Consider the following 5,040-nt stretch of genomic DNA (forward strand, 5'->3'; position numbering starts at 1 on the left):
CCAAATCCTCTACCCTTCACAAGCGTCAGCCCTCCATTGTAGCTCTCACCGAAGAGCGAAGTGACACAGCTGGTGAGTGACAAAGCCAGGAGCCATCCCAATCCTGTAGAATCAGAATTAGGGAGTGACGAGGTGGGGTATTTATTATATTCACTCTTAATATAATGTATTTAATTAACTATAAGTTTGTATAATTTACCATTTAATAATGGCTGTGTTTAACAACTGACTCTCAAAATACCTGGAAACTTAGCAATCAGCTCTCATGAACCAATACTCTACAATGACCGATTACTTCTCAGGGCTCTTGTAAAACTGAAGGAGATAAGGTCAATGTCAACCATCGGTGGGCTGGAACCATCTGTGGGGCTTTGGGCAAGTTTCTTAACCGCCGTGTGCTTCAGATTTTCCCCATCTGTAAAATGAGGCTGTCATGAAGATTGCATGAGAAAATGTATGGAAAGAATCTAACCAGGGCAGATCCAGGGTGAGGCAACCTGTGATGAGAACCTACGGTACAAAATTCAACAGGGCGCTCCCTTCTCAGGGTTGCCCTAGTGCAGGGTCAGCAGCGGGGCGTGCCTTAAATTTTGTATGCTAAATGCCTCACTTGCCTCACCCTAGTCCCAACCCTATTCCTGGCACGTAGTAGGTAGTTGCTGTTATTACCACAAGAGCTTCCAGGAGGGTGTAACCTATCAGGGTAAATAAGACTTACAGACCGGAAAAGTTACCTAACAATATGTTGTTTGTGAGAAAACGACAGCACGGTACACTGTCCTAAGGCATATGGTAGATACCCCATGAGCCTTTCAGATAATGGGGGTTAAATTTCCACAATAATCTTCACAGCCTGAGGATGCTGAGCCATCTCTAGGAGACCCAGGGCTGTCTCTGGAAACAGCCACTGAAAACAAGAATTTCTTTGCATTAATTTGAAAGATAAAAACACTAGTCCTCAAATGAACTTTCTACTACATAGTAGGTGAATATATGTCTTATTTTTCTCCCCCAAAATCTTTTCCAGTAAAATTGACACCCGGGGGAGATGGGCCTGCTGACCTGTGGTTTCCCAAGCTCCCTGACACCCCACTGTGCTCCAACCACTCCTGGGGGTGATGGGGGTGGAGGACGCTGCTCAGACGCTGGCTGTGTTCTGTCCGGAGAAGGAGAGAGCTGTGCGGGCTGAAGGCAGTGAGATGTCTCTGGTTGAGGGATAGGGAAGGGGTACTGGGGGGTGGATTAGAGAAACAGGACCAGTAGGCCATATAGAGGAAGAGAGACGTAGAAAGAGATTTGCGGTGAGGGGTTGGCTCAGGTGATTACGGAGGCTGAGAAGTCCCACCATCTGCCATCTGCAAGCATGAGGCCCAGGAAAGCTGGAGGTGTAGTTCCAGTCCAAACCTGAAGGCCTGAGAACCACAGGGGCTGACGGTGTCAATCCCAGTCCAAGACCAGGTCCAAAAGCCTAAGAACTAGGGGGCACATGGTGTAAATTCCAGCCTGCGGCCGAAGGCCTCAGAGCCAGGAGGACCAACATCAGAGGACAGGAGAAGATGGACATCCCAGTTCAAGCAAAGAGCAAATGTGTCCTCCATCCACTTTTTTGTTTTTTTCAGGCCCTCAGTGTTTGGATGATGCCTCCCTGCACCGGTGAGGATGACCTTTACTCAGTCTACAGGAAACACCCTCACAGACACACCCAGAAAAATGTCTGACTGGCCATCTGGGCACCCTTTAGCCCAGTCCGGTTGACACATAAAATTAACCGTCACAGGGTTGATGCCTTCAAGATTCCTGAAGTGTGTAACATTTTGAAGGAAGTCAATTCTTAAATCTCTAAATCACTTCTCTTCAATGCAATATTTGAGCAAATTCTGGACTAACAGTGAGGTATTTTGATAGCACTGGATTTGGAATGAAAAGACTTGGTTTTGTGGCAAGTAGATGGGCTATTGCTGAGGGCTGGGAGAGTTTGTGGGGGAATGAGGGTGGATGGCTAAGGGATGTGGGACTTCTTTTGGGGGTAATGATGAAAATGTTCTAAAATGGCCTCTAGTGATGGTTGCACAACTCTGTGAATATACTAAAAACCATTGAATTGTACATACTAAATGGGTGAACTAGATGGTATGTGAATTATATCTCAAAAAACTATTTTTAAAATTTTTTAATTCAAAGTTTTATGTGGTATAGTCATGAAAAATAAAAAATACTTTTAAAAAAAATAAATCCCTTACTACCTCCATAACCTTGGGCTATTCATTTGATTTCTAGAAGCCTCAATTTCTCCATCTGTAAAATGGGGACCATAGTGAGGAGCCAACGAAACGAGAGCCCTTCAAGGTGAAGAGTTTCTACACCAGCGGTCACACGGCTATGAGCTGGTTGACCATTTGAAGAGCCTCAGTCGATGACACCAAAAGCCAAGAAGAAATTCCCTTCGGCTTCCAAGAGGCATGGTGAGCACTGCAGTGCGGGCCACTCACACAGATCAGTCCTAACCCAAGCATGTTTGAGCTCTGCACGCTTCGTTCACATCCAGCTGGTCCCATGTAGAGATACTGCAAGAATATTTCTGCTTCCTGGGTTGGAAGGAGGGGCTTCCATTATGATCACTGCACACTTGATGTCTTAATATTGGTGTTTGCACCTTTCAGAAAGACCACACCACCAGGGAACAAGGATGCGGCCAGAGCCTCCCAGCCCTTCTTCACATAGAAGTGTAGCCCCTGAGTCTGGGAGGATCTCCTAGCCCTTAAGGCGTGTTGGCCTTGGGGTCTCTCTCCTCCCTGCCCAGTCTGGCTCTGCAGACTTTGGGGAACATACCTAGATTTGCTCTCTTCTGAGCCCAACGGTGATGTAAGAGAACAATGGGTTTCTACAGGGCAGCTCGGGTCACTTAGGAAGAGCAGGGTGGAGAAGGAGAAAAGGCCAGGGACCTGCAGGAGGCATTTGAACATGAGCTGTGATGGTGGGGAGGTGGGTAACCCAAAGGTGGAGGTGTGACCCCAGGCAGCCCAAGGAACACCTATGGCTGGGCACGTGCTCCCCCATTCATGTCTTGACAAGAACTGTCACTCCACACAAGGTAAATGGCAGAGCCATACTATAGAGTGGGTCAAAGCTCTTTGGCTAGCTTTCTGTATGTGTATTTCTTCTGCTTTTTACGCAGAGAGGTGAATTAATACCTCTTGGTGACGCCACCTACATTTGAAGATGCTGCTAAATTTCCTTAAGCTCAAAAGTAAACTTTCTTTAATGGGTGATTAAACCAAGGGAAGCAGTAACATCATATGTGATTCACTCACCTACGTTTTTTTCTATAAAAATATCTTAAGGAAAAAAACATTTTGCTTATAAAGCTAAGCAAGTACAGGGCTTTAAAACAGTAAACCACTAAATACAAATTATGTGTCCTTAACTCAACTTCACCGTTACAACACATCCCCGTCCAACCCTGGTTGCTCTTCACAGAAAAATAATGAATTTTGTCCTTGGTCCTTTTACTCTGGGATCCATGACTGTGCTTCACGTCTCTCTCTACAGCCCCCTCTCCCCTCCCACGGGGGCATCCCAGAAGCTGGTGTCTGCTCCAGGGCTCCAAACTGGAAGCACACAACATCCCTGTGCCTCCTGATCAGTCTCTCTCTCAGTTATCCCTCGGTTCTCCAGTCGGCTTCTTAAAGGGGTAAACCCTTTACCTTCTGAAATTCTATTTTTAAAAAATAAATAAACGAATAAACTATCAAATGCTTTCAAAAACATTTACCCAGTTTTCTTTACAGTTCCCAGAGGAGCCAGCATTGGGCAAAATAATGAAGTAGAACCAGTGTCTTCTTTGGGCCAATCTCTTCCCTCTTTCCTTACGCTTCCCTCTCCACCCACACCTTACAAGTTAGGGTTCTTAGCTGCAAGCAGCAGAAATAAAGTCTGGCTGATTCAAGCCAAATAGAAATTCACTAAGAGGATACTGTATACTTCACATAATCTCTGGGAGAGCTAGAGAACCAAGTCTGGGACGCTGCAGCCAGAAGCAATTCCCCCAAAATACACCACAGAACTTGTCTAGCGAGAACACCACCACCATGGGCACTGGGCACCATGGCTTGTGCCAACAGCACACGACCCCTGGACACCGGACTCAGCCTCTAGCTCCACAGCCACCACTGCCCCAGGAATCCAGACCACCTCCAGAGAGAGTTTACTGATCCCACCTCTTCGCGTCACTAGCTCCTATCCTGAGTCCAGAGGCAGGAATGTCTGATCAGCAAAGTCCAGGTCGTACACCCACATCCTGGCTACAAAGGGAGGCCAGGAAAGAGAAGACATGGTCTTTTCACCTTCGAAAGTGGCCGGCTCTGCTGCCACCCATCAGAACTAGGAAAGAAGGAATTCCCTAAACACGGGGCAAAGGGTCCAGACACTGGCCAAAAAGAAAAGTACACGCACACTACATCTCCTTTCTCCAAAGCCACTCAGCTCTTTTCTGCTCTTCCGACCCATGCAGAATGACTGCCTTGGTAAGCAGAGATGCAGTGTGCTATCCCTCAGAAACAACTTCTTTCTTACAGATGACCAAAGGAAAGGTGTTTAACAGAAAGCATCCATGGAGAGGAGGTATTGTAGGACAGAGGTGTTCCCACACTTGACCCAGACAGCTTCTGACTCCTACTATGTCTAAAAGAGCACAGCACACGCTGGTTTTCACTGTCTACCAGAACACAAGATGCCTCGAGGCACGGGCCATGTGGTAGATTGTTTGCAAAGGTACTGCAGATGTTCCTCTTCCTGTATGTATTCTCCTAAGTATGACTTTCCAGCTCTTCCCACCTAGAAGTAGAGTCTATTTCCCCACCCCTTGAATCTGGGCAGGCCTAATGGCTTGCTTTGGCCAACAGACTGTAGAGGAAGTGATGTTGTACCAGTTCCAAGCCCAGGCCTTCAGAGCACTTGCCTGTCTCGGCTCATTCTCTGCCATGAGAATAAGCCCCAGCTAGCCTGCTGGAGAGAGGCCATGTGGAACAGATAAGCTGTCCC

Source organism: Globicephala melas, chromosome 2 (genome assembly GCF_963455315.2).
Source record: "Globicephala melas chromosome 2, mGloMel1.2, whole genome shotgun sequence".
NCBI classification, from domain to species: domain Eukaryota; kingdom Metazoa; phylum Chordata; class Mammalia; order Artiodactyla; family Delphinidae; genus Globicephala; species Globicephala melas.